Source organism: Xiphophorus hellerii, chromosome 2, assembly GCF_003331165.1.
Source record: "Xiphophorus hellerii strain 12219 chromosome 2, Xiphophorus_hellerii-4.1, whole genome shotgun sequence".
NCBI lineage: Eukaryota > Metazoa > Chordata > Actinopteri > Cyprinodontiformes > Poeciliidae > Xiphophorus > Xiphophorus hellerii.
Genome location: NC_045673.1, coordinates 15,202,670 through 15,224,382, shown reverse-complemented (window position 1 = coordinate 15,224,382; position 21,713 = coordinate 15,202,670). Strand labels below are relative to the sequence as shown.

Here is a 21,713-nt window from a genome sequence, read left to right as displayed (position 1 = left end):
AACAGCTATGACCCTAGTATTGACTTATATACACCACCCAACAAATAAAAAAGAAGTCCTTTAAAGCATATTATTGTGTTTGGTTACTAGCGTCTGAAAAATTGCAGCAAAGGTTATTATACACTAGTGTAAAAAGTGCTCGATTTCCTTTTGCATGCAAAACAATTTATATATTAGTCAAAGGCAACACAAGTTAACCCAAATTGCTGTTTTTAAAGGGGCCGTAAGGGGCGAGGAGGTGTATATAATCTAAAATTGACTTTAAGCTTTGTATCATGTTACAATGTTATTCCCTCATCATAAACATACCTGAAGAGTTGCTTTGATTCTTTCATGCATTTTTCAGGAATCCTGGAATCTCCATTGGCAGCCTTTAGGAAGCGCCTTAATGCTTGCCCATAAAAGGCACTGCCAATTTACCCAACGCTCCTCCTAGGGGCTGCAGTCTCCAGCTGAGTTCCCGCCCTACCTACAACCCCTCCCCCATGCAGCAATTAGAAAACACCTGGTGGAACTGCACATTTGCTAAGCTTATTTTATGTGACTACTCAATCAAATGCTTGTAAGAACAGTAGTAAACAAGAACATGCAGAAGGATTGTAGTAGTGGTGTTCTGAAGGCGGAGGGTCGGAAAGATTAAGAGTTTCTTAAAGAGACAGCCCAATTTCAAAACAGAAAATTGCAAAGTCAGATTTCTTTTAAGATATATTTTATATATACTGTATTTTATAACGACTGAAGAAAATCTGCATTATTTTGCTTAAAAATGTCTCACCACTGGCCTCCTTCAACTGGCAGTTGAATTTTCATATTGGTTGTAGCAGTATGGCTTGGTACATCTTCGTCACAACCTTATGTTCAGGTATGAAAGCACAGCACTCCCCACCTCCCTACCTCTTTCTCCCCCTGCCCATCCGGTGGGGAGTCAGTAGTTAGAATAGCAATGTAAAAACAACTAAATAAGTTAGTCAATGGTGTTTCTGTGTGTGAATATATGCAACAGTTGCTGTGATTATTTATTTATTTTTTATTTTCTGTTATTATAGTGCAAGGAATTCTGCTGTCCACATCCATGCCACTCTCCATAATTATCCCTCTTCTTTTTCTCATCAGAGATCCCTGAGCTGTGACACCAAACTATTCTCCTATTCTCACTAATAACCCTCCACTTTTGTCTTCATCATTCTTGCATGAAATTGGCCACTAGGTTGTTCTTTGGAACAGAGAGAGGTGTAATATTGTAATACAGTACTTCTTTGCATTGAAGATATATTGTTCAGGAATGTTCAACATATCTGTATGGCATTTTTGAGACATTGTAAACAATGTTCTGGGTACAGTCAGTCTGTTAAACGTGTCATTCAGTCATCCAGACAATAATTGTTTTTGGGTCAATGTTCCCCACGATTTCATTTTGACAGACTCATGACAATGCTGGAAAAAGGTGTGTGTGTGGATTACTACTCATTTGACAAACTGGGCTCCACATTGCACAAATTGAAATAGAAACATTCTAAATGGATTATTTTTTATTTTTATGTTAATATATGCCTTCTTTTTTAAATAGATATTTTTATTCAGTGTTACACAAGTACTTTTAATGGTGAAATAATTTGTAGCTGAATTGATCAGAGGAGTTTGCAGTGCACTCAGTTAGAGCTACTCCAAGCATTTGGCCTGCCCAGCTGAGTGAATCCTTATCAGTGCATACAGATTTGAGCAATAGAGCTGATTTTAACTTGGAGATTACATGCAGGCCTCATTTAGATGTAAAGCAATGTTAGATTTGTTCACAGTCCTGATTTAAATGCAGATATTTTGCCAATGTTTACACAAAGTGAAGTTGCTTGGTCTAAATAGACTCTTGGTTTTAACATATCTATGACTATCACAAACACAGAAAATTACAATTTTTAAGGACAACAAAAAGCCTGTAAATCATGTAAAAAATACAGAAGACAAAACAGAACAAAAAGACAGTGTCACTTATTTCAGTATCAATTAATTAATTTAATTTCCTTTTTAGTTGTGATATTATACTAATGGCAACTGATGAGACTTTATATTTTAGTAAAAATGACAAATTATTATATTTCTTTAGTTCTGTTAACATAATTTTGTATTGTATTTATTATTTCATTTTCTGTGAACTAACTTTGTTTTTGGCATGCTGTCCTGACCTAAACCCCACCCCCAAAAAACTGAAAACTTAGTCTTGGTAAAAAAAACAAAAACATTTGTGTTTATATAACTAGTAGGGCTGAAACCATTCCTCCCTTTGAGTACCTCGATTCTTAAAATTCCTCGAGGAAAATGTATCTGCCTCGAAGCTTCGTTAAGTTATATTTTATTATTTAATGCACCGTGTTCCGGCCGGGTTATTACTTGCGTCGCGCGGAGCTCTCACTTCCGCCTAAGTTGTTGACGAAAGCTAAGTGTTAGCAGCATAACGTCCAGTTTTCAAGTTCGGCCTGGGAGGATTTTATTGATTCATGATAATGCCCAGGTTTTTGTCGTTTTTTTGCATCCTTAAAATGACTGGTGTGATGCCTGAAACTTTTCTCCTCCTGGAGCTGCTTCCTGGTGGCCGGTTCAGAGCGAACGGCGGGGACGAGCGCTGAAAGTATATTTATACAGGTGAGAGGATATTAACACTGTGGGCGGCTGTGCATTAGATGATTAACGCAAGTGTAGCTTTACACGAACCGGAAGATTAATTTCATATCATCCCGGTCGCAACAAATGGGGGCGGAGCGCTTTGTGACGGAACATAGCTGGTGGATGTTTCCGTGTGATGAACGATTTAGCGCTAACATGAACACAAAAGCTATAAATGGCTGGGCAAGGTGAAAGTTCATCTGTTAACCTGACTGAAGATGAATACATAAACGGAAAGCTGGAGTATTGAAATTTTTTATTAAGCGTGTTTGTGAGCCTGCCTCTTTATTATTGAATTGGATATAATTTCAGATTTTTGTATAACTTTTCTTCAGGTTAACTAGAAAGTGAGCTATTATTATTACAGGTTGATTTTCTAAACTACAGAAAAGTTATTGTTAGGAAAGCTCAAATATGAAAATTGGATTGATGACATTTGATGTTAACTCTGCTGTTATGTTAGATTTACCAATGTTTTATTTAATCTTTTTATTTTATCGGACTACTCGATTAATCGTAAGAATAATCGATAGATTACTTGATTACTAAAATATTTGTTTACAACAGCCCTAATAACTAGAAATTTTAAAAGGTGGTAAGTAGAAATATTTTGAACTAAGTTAATGAGCATTTTGAAATTGAATCAAAATGTGGAGTTATATCTTTAAGAAATTAAATTTCTGAAAAACATGGGATTTTAAGTTTATCAACTGGCTTTTAATTATAATTGCAGTAATACATTTTATTTGCAGTGCACTTCACATTATAAAAATCTCAAAGTGCTAAACAAACAAAAATAATCATAACAGAATAAAATCACTTGAGGTCAATTCTATGAAATAGCAAATACATTTCTATGAATGACAAAAAAGCAAAAGTTATTAGCAGCCAATTGGGATACATTTTAAAAGCCCATAAATGGGTCCGAATAACTACAGCAATGGTTTAAGGGGAATAGGTCCTTTTTCCATTTTGATTTTAATTTGTAGGCATCACTTATCCCATCTGCGATTATAACAATGGGTTTACAGTCTTACTATTCCCCAATCATGTTAACACAATCAGATTTCTGGGCACTGGTTGAGATTTGATGTGCCAGCCACCTAAGCATGGACAGAGGGGAAAAATGAATAATTATCTGTTGGAACCTGGTTTTGAGAGGACCACATGCTGGGTCAATTATTATCAGAGCTTGTCCACTCTGGGCTCATCAGAGATAATAAAAACAGAAAGAGGCAGGAAAAACAAAAATGGCTCACTAGGTTTAGCAAAGCAAAGAAGATGGAGACAAAGTATTCCCTTCAAATATGCCTTGCTTCACCTTTCTTTCTGCATTAGATCAAAACAATGTCTATTTATCAATGGACCAACTGTGACAAAATGACAATGTTACACTCATCTGATATCCAGGAATGCAGTTCTCAATTATTTTCTGTCAACTTCCAACAACATAAAATTGAAGTTGTTGCAATTCATTGTATTGTTGAAAGCATTAAAACAGTTACACAGTGTGTGTGATTCTCATAAAAGAAACCATGCAAATGATTCACTGGGATTTGCATTTTTTGACTTGGGGGCAGAAACATTCAAAATGTGTTTTTTTTTCCTTTTTCTTTTTTTTTTTTACTGTAAACTGTGAAAGAAAATTCCTGGTCTTTTTCTGCTGGCTACTGTCACTTGCTGCACTTGCCTGTAGCTTCTCTGCAGTTTGTTTTTCACTGTCATAAACTTCTCAATCTCTCCTCCTTTGTCAGCTTTGTACATCGGTGTGCGTGTCTAAGCCATTCTGATGGCAGAACAAGCAACCTATTGATTAGATTGAGAACTGCTGCCCTCTTGACAGGCAGGTGCTAGTAGGAGCCTGTTCTATAATCAGTGGGTGCTGGTCCGAGCCCCTGCTCCGTCCGTCTAACTCATTGTGTCCTTGGGCAAGACGCTGCAACTGCTTTGTCTGCTGGTAGAAGTCAGGCGGCTCAGTGGTACCAGTGCATTAGAGCCTTGTTCTGTCAGACTGCTTCTTCTATAAAGTTACACTTGTGCTAAGCATCAGCTGCAGAGTTACAGCAGCCCAGTGTTCAGTCTATTTACATTCATTTCCTCTGCAGTTGTGTACATACACCCGCTGCGCACTTCACTGCTGTTCACTCCAGCATCTCCAGGAAGTCGGCCAATGTAGAAAGCCTGTCTAATTCCATGCAATGTGCCAGTCATTTTATGAGGAAAACCAGGTCATTTTCATCAATCACTGAAATCCCCTTGGATTCTCCAGACAGAATATGAAAATTTGACATGTCTGAGAAAATTAGAATGTTTGATCACCCTATGTTATGTTGATAGCATTTAGCAGTTGTCTACAACTCATTGGCAGGCGTTAGCAACACACAATCATCCGACCAGAATGCAGTGCGCCAAATAGCAAAACACAATTTAACAAAGCTTTGAGTCAGATAATTTGACTTGAGGAATTTTTAATATTCGAGGTACTTGAGTCATTAGATAAATTGTCACAGTCCTATTGTACATACTACCTCTATTGAGGTGTTATTTAAAGCAAAATTTTTCCAGTGAGCACACAAGTCTTACTCTCCTTACTCATCTTTTCACTCACGTTTGCAACTCTGTGTCATTGACCGCAGTATAAGATGACATAATGGGCTTGACACATGGAAGCGGTGTTGCACTCTCTCTATTCATTTCCTATGGAACTTGTGCAATAAATCGACAACAGCTTAGCCTCCTACAGCCAAGCAACTGGCAAAATTTGCGCATGTGAAATTTCGAGCTCATACAGATATACATGAACATGCTGGTTAGCGACACAACGTAAGAAATTTTTAAAATGTTCAACTTTTGATGTTGTTGCTATCTCGTCACATATATTGCGTTCACCCTGAGTGGCAGAAAACTCTCACCTTTCACTGTTGATCATTACTCTGAGCCCGAAACAAGCTGCTGTGAATTGGTTAACCTTCCACTGGAGAGAGAATTTTAGGTCAAAATTGATTATTTGATTAATAGCAATAAATATGCATTAAACCTTTCAGAATAATCACATCTTTATTTTTAACCTAAGTATTTTGAACTCTGAACTTTGAAACAAAATGGCAGTTACTAGATCTGCCATAACTTGAAGACTAAATAACTACAGAAGTAAAAACTCACTTCATGCTTCATCAAAATGTGCCACTGAAGAAACTGCTACCTGAGGGTGACATTTAGCATCAAATGTAGGCCAGTAAAAGGACAAAAACTCTGGGCATCAGCAGGTTTCCTGTCCTGCATGTTAGATCCTCAGTAGCTCTTCCATCTGTTCCTCTGGTAATGCAATTTGCCTTTAATTTCCTAATGTTCCTCTAATCACCAGGCTGGGTGCACGAGGGCTAATAGAGGGGTCACAAGTTAAAGTCTGTCCTGAGGAATGGATTTAATGGGGAACAGAGAATGCAAACTGCATTATAAAACACAGCTGTCTTTGCCTCACAGCAAGTCTTTTCAGTGTCTGTTGCACATCTGATACGGTGAGCAACATGTTACTTAAAATTCAGCCCATGTTTTGTTTTGTTTTTGTATGATGGCTTAGTAAAATCAAGGAATAAAAATCTCATTTAAATGGAGAAGGATAATGAATGAAAGATATTTACTAAAGACGGCATAAAATTGTAAACTGTTCAAGTATTGTTTTCTGGTCATTTAAACCTTTATTATATTTCTTTAAATATTATATTTCTAGTATTAAATATCAGTCATGGTGTTTTACAGTTTCAACTCTTAGAAAGTATTTCATAATTTACTTAGAAAGTTCCATTAACTTCAACTTTCAAGTCCTTACATATTCCTAAGTGTGCCAGATTTTTTATCAACAACTTAAAGCCCTAAAAGAAGAGAAAGTAGAAAAATCATCCGAAGTAAGAAACCTAAATGAGAAGGAGTCAGGCAACAACATCTGCTCGGTTGCACATTTCTCGTTTAACTAAATCCTCACGGCCACACGCAAACAGAAAATATTTACTGAAGTCATTCCTTACCATAATGTCCTCGCAGTGATGGCATTTTTGCTTATTTAAACATTCTAATTACTGTGTTTGAAGTGTCTGGTGCATGCAATTTTTATTTCTTTTTTGCTCCTGTCTGCTCTTCTGAATTGTCATATTAGATCAATTTAAAAACACAGAGGTTTTCAAGGCTTTCTTTCAGTTAGCTATGATGATGATAAATTTACATCTAATGTAAGCAACATTTTATTCCTTTGAAGATTAGAATATTACGTCAATAATACAAAAAGCTGCTTTTAATTCATGTAAGTGGACTAGATGAAATGTAAGTTTCAATACCCACTTACAGTCGGGTTTTTTTCTTCTTTTTTTCAAAAGACACTTCTGATGAACAAGCATCATCAGAACCCATTTTGTTGAATATGACTATAAGACTTTGATAACTGCTGCTTGAATTCACTTTGTTCTCTTTTCTGAATAGTCCATAATGTTACAGAGCAACCGGAGTGTGATGCATTAGGTCAGCTGAGTCTGAAAAGCTTCATGTGTTTTAATAAGAGAAAGGTTGCATCCCTGACAAGAGACAGTACCGGGTTGGGGTTTTCACAGAGCATACATTCCTTGGAACACTGAGTAATCACGAACTTCCATGTTTTTCTTTCCAGCTTAAATATATGATGTAATAGTTAACAGCTACCATATTTTGTTATAGGCTTACATCAGGGCTTTTCAAAATGTGGGGCATGCCCTCAATGCCAGAGCTCCTGCAAAGGCCAGGAAAGGGGACCTACAGGTTTGCTATGTGAGGGAAAAAAAAAAAAAGTAAGTGTAAACATTTAGCCAACTTCCTCAAACGAATGAGTAAAGAGGTAGAGCTTGGGCCAAGCATTAAAAAAAAAACAAAGAATTAATTATGACCAGGTTTAATTTGGGAATTTTCATGGGCAGGGCAGTGCTCCCCTGCCACAGTGTTATCTGCATCATATCATTTGGTGTGACGCATTGCTGAAGCAGGTAAACCCCACAACATTGGTGAAATAACAGCAAATTGTTTACAGAAATAATAGCAACAATGTAATTTTTTGAGGGGGTGGAGGGGGCAGAAGTCTATCATCTACCTATACTTTGACGAGCCCTTGCTTAGATGATATCTGTAACTGTGGTCAAACAAATTGAATTCTCAAATGAACATTTTTTTTAAATCTAAATTTGGAATCTTTTTGTTCATATCTATTATGCTGTAGATGCAATGACAAACATTTTTGTATCATGCTTTAATTCAGTCTTGCTTACCTTCTCTGGAATAAAATGACATTATTTCTTAATTGCAAAAAACACTCCACTATTAAAGGATGAAAGAAAACACAAGAACTTTGTCAAGTCTAGAAATTTAGTAAAACAAAAAGATATTTACAATTATGCTTTATGGATAAAGTATTTGTTAATTAATTAATTTCATTATTTCATAATGAAGAAGTGTTGTTTCTTACATCAAGAAAGAAAAATAGTAGGTGTTTTCAATAATCTTTTTAGCTTTACATTATGAAACATGAAAAGTAAGCTGGTACTGGTGCTTGCCATCTATAATATTGAAATGAATCCCGAAAATGTAAACCTGTACTGGATTCAAACATGGCATTTGCTGAAACAACTTCAGTTTCAGCAAATGCCATGTTTTGAATTATGCTGGATCATTTAACGCAACCTTTTACTAAAAACAAAATCCAAAAAATAAACTTCAGACAGCACTTAATTGAAAAACTCTGAACTTTTATTATTGTATTGTGTAGTAAGTTTTCTCTTTAATGATACATATTTCTGGCACCGTCTTGAGAAATTAGCTTCAAAAGCTGATGCAAATAGTTCTGTTTTTACTAAACTTTGCTCATTTGTTGCCATTACAGTTCTCAGGGCGAAACTGCTTGCTTGTTTAGGATTCAGCTCCAGCAACATGAGAAGAGCGAGGTCTTTGGAAACCTCAGGCTCTTCAGATTGAAGGACTCCAACCGAGTGGGAGAAGTTGCAAACAGCAGGAGTCAATTTTATGTCTAAGCAGCTCCTCTTCCTGTGGATATAATGCACTTTCAGAAAGCTCTAAACTCTGCTGGTGTGATGCTCTCCACTATGAAAGATTTTTTTTACCTCTTTTTCAAAAGGAATGATCAAATGGCGAACTTCAGAAGAAACCTGTTCAGAACCTTTTGTTTTAAATATATGTGACATTTGCTGGGGGGCAATTAAAGATAAATTGTCATATTTGAAATAGTTGTCAAGTAGAAAAAGGGTTAACTGTCAATTTTTTAAAATTATTATTTAAGAAAGAGTATGATCATAACAGTTGTACATAGATGTACACATGCTTATCTTAAAGTAATTGATATTAAACATAGTCAGTGACAGCCTGATTCTTCATGTGGCATTTTTGGGTCTTTCACTAACTGTGGTATAAGAGGTCCTAAGTTGAATTCTTTCATTTCATTTTAAATTTTGTTCAAAGTTGAGCTTTCTAGGATTAAAGTTTACCTCTAGATCTCAGAAAAGAAGTTACAGAGCCTGTCAGTTGAGAGAATTTCACATTAAATAACTGAAAACCTGGCTTGATTCTGCTGTAGAGGTGGGTTCGCCTCACCCTGCCACAGATGTCAGACCTCGGGTCAAACGCAGGTCTCCCCCAGCTACCAAGCTCTTACTTTAAAAAATTAACAAAAGTCAAAAAACTTTCTTTGAAAGTCTCATAGAAACGTATTAGCTTCAAATAGGTGACAACTATGACATAAGAAAGCTATTTAGGGTGCACACAATTAAGGGTTAAAAAAAGTCAAATCTTCCAAATATACTCAGATTTACATTGTCCTTTGGAGTGAGTGTGGGTGTGCACATCTGGAGTCACTCTGTGTTGACCTGTAATGCGCTCGTGACCTTGTATGAATCTACCTTTCCTCCCAACAAATGAACCTCAGGCCCCACCAAGTCCATGAGTAAGTAGGAACACCTAATGAATGGCAGAATGTTTCTGGGACAGCAACTTTGCAAAAACAGAATAATAGTAAAATTACATTATTGACACATCTTTTCTTTGCTTTTTCTTTCTCTTAATTTAATGTCACAATCTTTCCTATTTTGCCATGTGTGATGGTATTGTGAAAAATACATGTTACATGGGTTTAAACATTTGCAACCTGCAAACATAAAGTGTTTGCAGGTCTATGTGAAACATCAAGTCGTGTGCTTTTTTTGCAGTGGTATCTCAGTCATAAAATTATGATCACCATTTCTAGCCTGGAAATTTAAGAGTGACATATCTAAGATGACTAAACGATTTCCCAGGCATCTGTTTCCTTTCACTCTCTGCGAACCATGATGGTACTTGTGCCAAGGTCTTTAACTCATCTCTCTCAGGGTTCAGACCTAAGGACCCAAAACAGCCTTAGCTAAGCTTACTCACATGGCCTAGGTCTCACACACACAGCAGCATGCCTCAGTATAACAGATGGAACTTGCTGAGAGAGAAATGCCCTGATTGGATGCAGAACACAGACAGGCTACAAACTAACTAGAGTATGGCTAAAATCACTCTCCCATGGGCAAAGAACAGCAACATTAATTTACTCGTTTCATGTATATCCTTAAACAAAAAACCCCCCCAAAAAACAAAACAATTCAGTGGTTACAACTTGAAGAGATACCTCTTTCTTCAATCAAGAAGATTTTAACTGTGGTTTCTCGTCCAAACTGTTTAACTGATTATTATTATGGTATTTCTCCTGTATCTGTGTCTTAGATTATTAAACTTTGGTATTTTTATTTGTCTAAATTAGTCTGCTGGTGTCTTCTTGCCAATTTTTGGTGTGGTTTTCATAGTGTAATCTATTTTAGTTGTATGTTGATAGCAAAAGTTAAACTGTAATTACACATTAACTGACTGATTAAATGAAAAAATACTGCCACTGATTAATTAGTACTGTTGATGAAGCCAAGCTATTGAACTTTTGATTCAATGAATGTACTTATAATAAGATGCATGTCTTCTTCAAAAAAATTAGGGATGAAATTTAAATTTGCAGTATGCAACTTATAAAAATGTTTTTTCCATACATTTGTTAAAACTAAGGGCTGAAACAATTCCTCGAATGATTTGAGTACCTCAATTATTAGAATTCCTCAAGGAAAATTTACCTGCCTCGAAGCTTCGTTAATTTATGTTTTGTTATTTAGCGCACCGTGTTCTGGCCGGGACATTACTTGCGTTATTGACGAAAGCTAAGTGTTAGCGGCATAACGTCGAATTTTCAAGTTCGGCCCTTGGGGATGTTATTGATTGATAACACTGGGTTTTCATCGTCTTTGGGGGACCAATAAGCATCCTTAAAATGACTGGCGCGATGCCTGGAGTACGGCAGCCTTTCTCCTCCCGGAGCTGCTGGTTGAAAGTGAACGGCGGGAAGAGCGCTGCAGGAGTATTTATACAGGTAAACAGATAGACTGAACATGGTGGGCAGCTGAGTAGTTGATGGTTACAATGTAACTGTAGCTTTATGGACGAACCGCACAATAAATTTTATATCATCCAGGTCTCAACAAACGGGTGGCGGAAATCATCGTGGCTGTACATGGCTGGTAGATGAGTCTCTGAATGTGACGAACGAAGGTGCCGTAAATATTCCATATTGCTCCCCCCGTTCTTACGTTCGTCCCCTGGTCTACCAGTCCCCAGACTTGCGTTCGTCTGTCCCATGGTCTATTTCCTCCCCTCCATCACCATTTTACGTTCGTTCGCTCGCTCGCCTGCCCCCCACAGTTGGAGCTATGATACAAAACAGTTTGATGTGAACATTGTTTTCCACTGCGTTATACAAAGTATACATATGCAGATATAAGCAATCTACCTTTGCGGACATCCACTTTGTGTTTGTGTGAACCACTGCGGAGTGAAATATAGCAGGCTTTTAAGCTGTTTCCAAACATTCTTCGGAGCATTGGACAGAATTCATATAATAAGCTCAGCAGATACACCGTTTCACCAGGTGTTTATTTGCTGTTGGCACTAGTCTGAAGGAGCTGATTGGTGTTGGGGAGGGGTGCTCTGAAAAGCTCGTCTTGGCTTTCCACAAAGGCAGTGCTTGATGAAAGCAAGTGCTTGCAACCCCAAATGGGTGCCACAGGAGATTCAAGAATTTCTCAAACATGCATAAAAGAATCAGACTAACACTCCATTTATGTTTTGATGAGGGAATAATATTACAACATGATATAAAGCTCAAAACAGTTGATTTTACATAATACTGCCCATTTAAGGAATAGGACAACACTGTTGAGGTAAGCCATTTAAAGGTACACTCAGTCTGCTTGCAGAGTAAACACGCTCCCTGATCCTGACAGCAAGAGAGAGGGAAGCAATGCTGTGCTCAACTCTCTCCACTGTTCACCTCTTGATGGTTGTCCAGAATGAAACCAAGGGGAATGTTTATTTTCTCAGCCAAAGGAAGCAACAGATTTGCTGTTTTGGAAAGAGTGGGTGTATTTCCTAGCCTCGGAAGCCCTGTGTTCTTCTCCCAGGATATAGTGGAGGAACTTACTGCCCAGACATGGTGACAGTGCTTACTTGTACTGCATTCTAGTGCATTCTATTAAAAATAAATGCGCTTTTTTTTCATGGCAAAGCATAAGTTGTTGCAGGATTGACAAGACAACCTATATGATCAACATGACACATATGTTAGATATATAAGAGAAGTGTTTTTGCAGAAAAAGTCTGTCAGTTGCAATTTAAAATAAACTGATATGTGTGGTACCTCTACAATATATCTGAGGTGAGGTGGCGTGTATTTGCATGTGTGCGTGACTTTGGGAAAGTTGGGTGGCTACGTTCAGACACTAGAGTATTTCTCTAGACTGTCAATTGTAAAGGGTAAGGAGTTGGACTGGGAAACTATGTCCCTCATACTTGAATTATTAAAGTAATAATTAAACCAAGCAGAAAAAAACATTGACATACATTTGGAATCCAGTCAACAGTACTTCTACCCTTCCTCCTTGTCACATCCTTTCCACAGAAAATTCTAAACATCAAGTAATATTAATGAGCTATGGGACAATTCAAGTGGTTCATCCACCCAAGCCACTGACACTGAAGAAGAGATGTGATACTACCTGATGGATCTGGGACAAGGGAACAAAGTGAGAGTTGATTCCATCATAAATACTGCTTTAATGTTACGCTTTCTGTTTTAGTTCTCATATAATTTATGTTGATATTTATTTTAAAGTTAAATGACACAATATAAGAGAATTGAGCCACAGCAATCACAGTGGGATGAGATCTTTTTTGTTTTTCTTATTAAAGGTAGCCTGGCCACTGCTCCTGTGCAACTTTGCTCAGAAAAAAAAAAAAAAATCTTGTTTCCAGCACAGTCTGGGCTATCTAGTGACACAGATAATAAGTGACTCAGATTGTCTCTAGTAAAATTTCTACCAGGCAAACCAGCGAACAGAAAGAAAAGGGGTGAACGATGATGTTGATTTTCTGTGCGGTTTTATAGTCAGCCTGCAGTTTTAGCAATGGCAGCAGACGAAGTGAACGGAGCTGTTCAGTTTGTGCTAGCCACGCCTCCACATATTGAATTAACATTATCAGCTGCCTGATTCAGATTGGCACCTCTCTTTTCATAGTGGAGGATGCAAAGAGCTCAGGCAATTTCTAGCAAGCCTCATTATGTGAAACTGGCACATTACATACATCATGGGCAAACGTTAGTGATTGGGACAGTGTCCAAGCCTCCACGAAACAAGTTTCTCACTAGCGAAGAGCCCAGACCCTCTGTATGAAGCAAATAGAGTAGGACAAGGGGCTGGTTTTTACCAGGTCGCATTAAAGGTGATGGCCCATCCAACTTTTTAAAGTAAATTAAATTCAATTACTTATTTACTGTATATGTATATAAAAAATATATACATATACACACACACCATCAGTTCTCAAAGAGCACTAGTGTTATGTGTTGACTGAACCCTGCGAGTGAGATTTTAATGAAAAAAATAATTAAGACAAAAACCATGCAGAGAAAGAAAGGAATCAAGAGCAGGAACAAACAAAGAGCAGAGTACATAAAGTGATGGGAGCATTCAGAGAGGAGTGAATGAAGGAGAGGTATATTGATGAACTGACATTTAGGAAAATAAACATAATATATTAAATTGACTCAAAATATCATTAATTAAATAATTTAATTGAAATAAAGCAATTTATACTGATTTGTTCTCCACAGTGCCAGGTATGCACACAAATACACTCCCACAGATCTGTGCTACAGTAAATTTGCAGACATTTTTGACTTAAAATGAAGTTGTCAAGAAACTGAGAGGATGATTTTCTCTCATTGTTTACATGCCACATTTTCAAACTTGTATTTACCTTTCCCTATGATTCATTTTCAAATGAAAAAATGAAAGCTATTTTCACAATATACTTTAGAAACTATTTCAAAATACCATTTTCTTTTACCAACAAGTTTAGAATTAGATTTCCTCACAATCATGCTAGTAAAAGTCTTAGCAAAAGCTGGAATTGCTCCGGATTTAATAAAAGGATCTGATTGAAATAAATAATTTTACAGTGACACATTTATCAATCATAAAAATCATTATTAACTTGATTTTTAAATGTTGGTGCATAATAGATTATACACTGATGATTGCTCTTTTGTATTCTTCAGCAAGTTTGAAAATGTGCTTTTACCTCTATTTTAGAGTCAGTCTTCAAATAAAGCCAGGTGTCACTCATCACCAGAAACTCAAGTTTCCATGGTAACAGTGGTGCAGTCAATGATTACTCCCTCCATCTTTTACAACACTGAAGTATATTTTTGGTTGACCTAGTATGGAACACGTCAGCACCTCTAATATTCTTTCATTACTATTCATTGTTTTGTTGAGTTAAAGAAAAATAAATTTAAAAAATGACAAAAAGAAGCACCAAGACAAATAACCAATGTCTGTGCAGAGCTCCAGGATCTGTATGGAGTATGCTCACAATAGCAGAAAAATAATGAATATGTTCTAATATAAACCCAGGAATTCAAGATTATGTGCAAGAGTGCTGCTCTTCCAGAAGAACAGAACTGTTTTCAGCCAGGCTCTTGAGAAATGAGTACCTGTCAATCGAAACACATCAGCGGTACCTGTTTGAATCTTATTATAGTTTCTCTTTCAGGTTCAAGTTTTGCATGCCTCTCATGTCTTATCAATGATTTAGAATACCCTAATTTGCTTGTTTACCCCTTCATTTTAGATCAGACATAATTTGAGTGAGAGGAGATTGTAAGAGAGCGACTCAAGTGTGGTGAGCCCTGTGGAGTGAGTTATTCAAGGAGATAGTCTTAGTGAGTCTACCGCTTTCAAGTGAATATATGTACTTCTTTGTAAATTAGAAAAATAATGCTGTTTTCTCAAGGCTCACATATCTACCTCAGCTCTTCTTTCTTCTTTTCCTCCCACAACCCTTTCCCTTTTCTATACGTGCTGACAGAGATTCTCTCTAAGCTTTAACTTTTGTGTGCAGATGGAATGTAGAGTTTATGTTTTATTTTACTGTGTGATTATTTTTTTTTTTTGTTCAATGAGATTTGGAGAAGGTGACTTTTATCCCCGGGGAAGAAGAGGAGGATGCTCTTGTAGGCTCACAGAGTACAGCATTTGGTTGACTCAAAATGAAAATATGTGTGAGATGGGGGTGAGGGAGTACGTACTAAAAAACGTTAGTACATACAGACCCATTTGCTTAGTGACTGCTATATTTGTATTTGACTTGGAATAGCAGGACAAAAGCAGGCTAAGAATATCATAAAATACAAAGATGTATTATATAATGGAAGTAATGGACCTATGCACTTACATGCAGTAATTTATGGCTTTCTCTCTTTACTTAATTTCCCCCCTCTGTGACTGAAATGACTCACAGTAATATCCTTAGAGAAAGGGAAATATGCTTTTCCTAAACACAAGGAATAGAGAATAATCATCCCTAAATTGAACAGTCACAGAAAGTCTTTGTGGGTGAACTGTTCAGTGTTAGTCTGACTGTAGCAGGGCAATCACTGTGAGGTCTGCACATCAAGGTGAGCAAGCCCAGAGCCAAATTCACTTTTTCTTTTTGCAGAGCTTATCAAAACACTCACATTCAGCATATCTGACAGAAACACTACATCCATTTCAAATGAGTCCAGTGGGGACACCTTCCTGAGATGTTGCCTCTGAATTTGCCCTTAGGGTCAGAGCCAGATGGGACATAGGGATGCTTTAAAATTGTGATTAGCCCCTAAGGTCAAAGAGAGGATGATCAGCTGGACACCTTGAGGTTCTACTCAATATACTGCTCCCTAGTGAGTGTCCTGTTCTCCTTCATTTACCCTCCACACTGTGCACAAGCATGTAGGAAGCTCACAAAGGTATTAGAGAGATTGTACCCATCAGTCTTATAAATTCTTCTTTAGTTAAAAGGAGTCTCCTGTCTGAATTTGAGCTCTTAAAGTGATGATTTATAGAGATTTGCCACTGAATAGCAGGGTGCATGCTCTATAAATAGTAGCATAGGAACCTACAAAACTGGCATTCTATGGATATATCTAAAAGTGCTCAGTAATTAGCGCAATCATTTTGTAATTCATCCCACTGGGAAATGCCAGCTTGTTACCAAACCTGTGCCTCAGGCAACATTCACACCATGTAATTTCTGGTTTTGATAAGCATTCTTACTCTAATATGCTTAGATATGCAGCAATAGCTACACAGTAGTTGTGCAAGACTTTTTTTTCCCCTCTAAATAGTCATTTGATTATGAGATGTAGTTATACTACAGTAATGCAGCTTTCAAGAAAAACAAAGAAAACAAAAAAATACCATCTTAGCTAAATGCTGCTATTCAGATGAATTGAGGGGAAAAAAGTAAGAAATGATATTGTTTGCCACTTTACAAAATATCTGAGTGTCACTAACAATTTTATATTAAATTGGATACCAACATGTTAACAAATGGACCTTATGGGTTACTGTCACAATAATCTATAATTCTTAGAAGTGGAATTTACTATTTCTGTGTAAATTTTAACTTTTTCTTTTTTTTGTTTTTTGTATTTTTGTGTGGGGGGTGTGTGTGTGTGTAGAATGAGAATTGGTGGTGTGAGGCGGTTCAACTCAAACTAACAAATGACAAAACTGGCAGAGCCAATCATGGATCAGGCCCCCTGATACGGCGCAGCGCAGGCTTGTCCTCCAGCAAGAGCCTTGTGATACATCTCCCCGGCTGTTTTCTGTTAACTCGGCTCTTTCAAGGCTATTCATTCTACCGTACAGCCTGATGTCGCAGCAAACTCTTCCAAGTCAGCCACCCACCCCGCCCCATCCTCTCACTTACACCTACAATGAGTCTACTGTGTACTGCAGGTACATCTTTTTATTTGATTTTTTTTTTTCTATTTTCTTTGGTGTGGAGCTGGGAGGACAAAAGCTGTCTGCTTTACAAAGTAAAAACGTCACCTTTTCATTGTTCCTGTTTTTGTTGTTTTTTTGGGGGGGGCGGGGGTTGCAAGAAATATGTTTGAAAGAGAGATGAGATAGTATTCTACCCCCTCTTCTTGATTTTGTCTTGATGGTTGAGCACGTCTCAGATGCTGACTGACCACTTTCCTTTTCACAGTGATTCCTTTTTTATTGCTCATTCAACAACCTCCAGCAATGAAGATGGCACTACCGTAAGATGGTGTGTATCCTGCTTCATTCGGTGGCTGTCAGGCCACTTTATCATCCGACTACTGTGGTCAAGAGTAGACTGCTGGACTCTAAAAGCTTTTGACTAGCTAGCAAGAATTCCTGTAACAGATAACAAAGACAGAGGGGTTATAGACAGTGTTGTTTGTGGAGAAGAAAACTCATTCTTAGAGGTAAGGTTGTGTTATCCACATCAACATCATCCATCATTGACATCCCTTATTTCCCCTGCTGACCAGCAGCATTCTTAGCCACTGTTGCAACTAATATGTCAACCTTAGAGATCATATCATTTTATTTTTAGTCAGTCATATAGTCCTGATATCAGAAGATTAAATTTGTCAGTCACACATAAACAACACCACTCAGCCAAAGCTAAGTGTTTAAACTAAGAGACACTGTTGCAGCAAAACCCCCAGAGATCCATAATGTTTTTATTTTTAAAGTCTTACTCTGTTTTGAAAACAGTATTTTTCAAAGAACTAAAATGATCTTAAGTGTTCTTATGAAACAAAGAAGTAGCACTTATGTTCCATCTCTCTATCCCATATATTTTGTTCCATGTTTTATCCATCTACATATATTTTTGGGAATGTACAGCTTATTATAAGAAAAATAGCTCAAAAAGACTTCCATAAAAGCATTTTGTTCTATATTTTTGAGATGTTAATGCAGCACAAACACACTACAATTTTCAGGTAAAAGGACATCCATAGTTGCATATCATCATTAGGAACATTTGAGGTCACCCCTAACAGAACCACATCATTGCTCAATGTTTCAACAAAACTTCCACATACCTTTTTCTAAAAAGAAGTACATGAGCATATTTCTTTGTATTAAAAAGACTGCGATATGTTAGTTTTTAAAATTGTATATTTGGGCTGCAAGGCGGTCCTGTGTTTCGAATTTCTACATATTCTCCCTGGCCATCCCTGGTACTTAGGTTTCCTCCCACAATCCAAAATTTTTCTGGGTGTACTCTTAGATTTCTAATATACAGTAGTTCTAATATAGAATTTGAGCTGGATCTTTTCTTGTTAGAGTAAAAGACAGAATATCAAGTGATGCTGAAAGCACTTGTATGATGTTAATGTCAATAAATGAGCTCATGGGGGACAATTAGTGAAGAAATATTAATCTAAAAATGTTTTGACTTGGTTTGACCTAAAGTGAGGAACATTTAACTTACTGCATACAAGATAGATACTTTTGTCACTAGTAGAGTGCCTTCTCCGGGTCAGGGGGGGTGTCCTGCCCCAAGTGGAGGAGTTTAAGTATCTCGGGATCTTGTTCACGAATGGGGGAAGAAGGGAGCGGGAGATCGACAGGCGGATTGGCGCAGCGTCTGCTGTCAAGCGGGCGCTGTACCGGTCCGTCGTGGTGAAGAGAGAGCTGAGCCAAAAAGCGAAGCTCTCGATTTACCGGTCGATCTACGTTCCCACCCTCATCTATGGTCATGAGCTTTGGGTCATGACCGAAAGAACGAGATCGCGGATACAAGCGGCCGAAATGGGTTTTCTCCGTAGGGTGGCTGGGCTCTCCCTTAGAGATAGGGTGAGAAGCTCAGTCATCCGGGAGGGACTCAGAGTAGAGCCGCTGCTCCTTCACATCGAGAGGAGCCAGTTGAGGTGGCTCGGGCATCTGGTCAGGATGCCTCCTAGACGCCTCCCTGGTGAGGTGTTCCGGGCACGTCCCACCGGGAGGAGGCCCCGGGGAAGACTTTTGTCACTACAAAAAGCTTACATTCTTTAAAAGTCAAAGATTAATACCACTTCAAAAAGCAAAAAAAAAAGGAAGCTAGAATGATGCATAAAATGAACAAAACATATTTTTTAACATGACACTCATATTGTAGAGTTTCTATAATTGGGAAACAATGTTCTGACATAGATAAAGTTTTGAAATTTTAATTTATATTCCCTGAATGAAAACATTTGCTCATTCAATGGTTTTTTCCAGTATGAGCCATTAAAAAAAAGAATTGTCAAGGAAGTGTGTTTACTTTAAGTCTTACTTGGAGTCAGAACTGCGTCATTATTGTTGCAAACATTTGACACTCTTAGATCCCCGTAAAAATATTTTACATTTTCATAGCTACATGACAGCGCTATTAAAAAATAAATGTCCCATTAAAGAGATTAAGAATTAAACAAGGGGAAGTTATAAATATTAAATTTTAAAAATTGGATTTTTCTGTTCTTTGCAGTTGTGTTAGATTATCCTACTACATGGTGCAATTCTTTCTCTTTGCAACAAAGATTAAATGTGAATAGTCTCTACAGTCATTTAAGAGTTCCATTAAATCTACCCTTAAGAGTGCAGTCCTTAAGTAAAAAAATAAAAAATTGAAAGTCCTCTCTTCTCTTCACCTACTTCTACATTCAACATGACCATAAAAGGAGCCATTACTGAAGAATTATCCTGTCTGCTCATTTGTCCAGAAAATCTGCTCATCATCCTGTTACCAACTGGTCTGATTGTAAGGAAAAAAACTATGTGTTTACGGATTCAATTTTCGTCATAATGAGCTGACATTAAGCTCAATACTGTCCCACTAACAAGCTTGTAAAATCAAGATATCAACATTCAGGAGGCAGAGTGTAATGAATGAAATGGAAGAAACTCTTAGGCTATTTTGTTGGTGAAACTTGAAAGCTTAAATCAATTCCATAGAAAGCTAAATTAACTTAATAATGAAAATGGCAAGTACGCAACAGGGTTAAATATTCTTAGGGATTTTATTCAGTGTAGTATGAATTCACAATTCAAGAAGTAAAATTTATCATTTTAAAATAGAAATAGATGTATAGGATTAATGTCTTTTATTGCCTTTATCATTTAATTATTTTAGATTTTTGTATCAAATTGGGTTTTTAAACCTCAATAGGATTGTTAGTCCATGTACAGTAGATTGCTCACGTTTTTTGTCATCATTTTCTTGTAATATGGCAAAATCCCTTGAAATATTAAAATTAACACTTAATTTAGTTGCACAATGAAACATAGCCTTTACAAAAAATTCATATACTGAAGTTGTGTTTTACATAATTTCAATGTCCTGTACTAGTTTCCCCAATAACATTAATCCTTTGTTAATGGTACTTTATAAAAAAAAAAAAAGCCTAAATCATATAAGTGTCAACCTTCGATTCGAATGTAACAATAGTCTTAGGTTTGTATTTAACCAATCCTTCTTTCTTATACCCTTCTCACATTTGTACTTTAATAGCACCTAATACATGTAACAGCTCAATTATGCTATTCAAGGTAGCAAAATACAATGCAGAGCGACTGCAGCGTCTTTGTGCAAGAAAGTACTGAAAAGAAGTAGCTGTGTTTTATCATGAAAAAATAAAACTTTGAAAGAGTGAAAACTTTATTTAGAGCCTCCTTGTGCAGGAGTCTGGCATACATGAGGTAAAACCCATCCAGAGAGAAAATCAGCAGGCTCTCATTAATGAGACGTGTTGTTTCTATTTCTTCCATTGCATTTTCTGTTTCCAGCTAATCTACTCAGGGTTGCATGAGGACTCAAGCCTCTGAAGTCTGCAGAGGAGAGGAGGGGTAAACTACGCATACATTTCCAGCCCATTGTAGGGGGTTTGTTTAGTCTAATTTAAAGTCACCCGTATTACTCACATGATCAGCTAAAGATTGTGGGAGAAAACTGTTGTAAAACTCAACAAAGAAGTCATGGCAAGATTTGAACAGCTTACCTATAGTTGTACAATAGCCCTAATACTTTTTTTCCTCTTTATTAATTACAGAAGTATGCCTTATTTATGCATTAACATTCATTATTTGAAATGACTATTGTTTTAGACACCATGGGTACTATCAAGACACAATCTACTTCATGAAAATACTTAACCTTGTTTCCAGCGAAATCAGACAAAAATTTTTCTGTATTAGGTCAAAAATGAGTTTTTTTCCACTTTTTTTCTTCAAGTTCAAAATTTTACATACATTTGTTTTGTATTTGATTGATTTGTCTTATTCTCTGTTTCACTGGAATCCAGGCTTTGTGATTTCCACAGCAAAACATTAGCTTTATTTTCCTAAAGACAGTTTGTTACTAATTAAGTTGTAATCTTAGAGCCATTGTCTAGTGGAAGCTATATCTGTGCCAGCTATTAATTTCCTCTTGAGTGATCTTTTGAGATGTTGCTTCGGTACCACAAAATAAGGTTATTTGCTCAGATTTTTTTTTTTCCTTTTAAGTGTTACAGTAATCATTATCACCAAACACTAAAATTTTAGTTTCAACAGACCTCTGGACATGTTTCAAAAAAGTTTTTG

The 21,713-nt window shown here is 37.0% G+C and overlaps 1 long non-coding RNA gene across 1 annotated transcript; it reads left to right on the top strand.

Annotated features, from left to right (window-relative positions):
• Nucleotides 1–7,346: 7,346 nt before the first annotated feature.
• LOC116711490 (uncharacterized) lies at nt 7,347–9,060 on the top strand. Its single transcript, XR_004337247.1, has 2 exons — nt 7,347–7,472; nt 8,555–9,060. It is a non-coding gene; the product is annotated as an uncharacterized LOC116711490 (long non-coding RNA).
• The last annotated feature ends 12,653 nt before the right edge of the window (nt 9,061–21,713 follow it).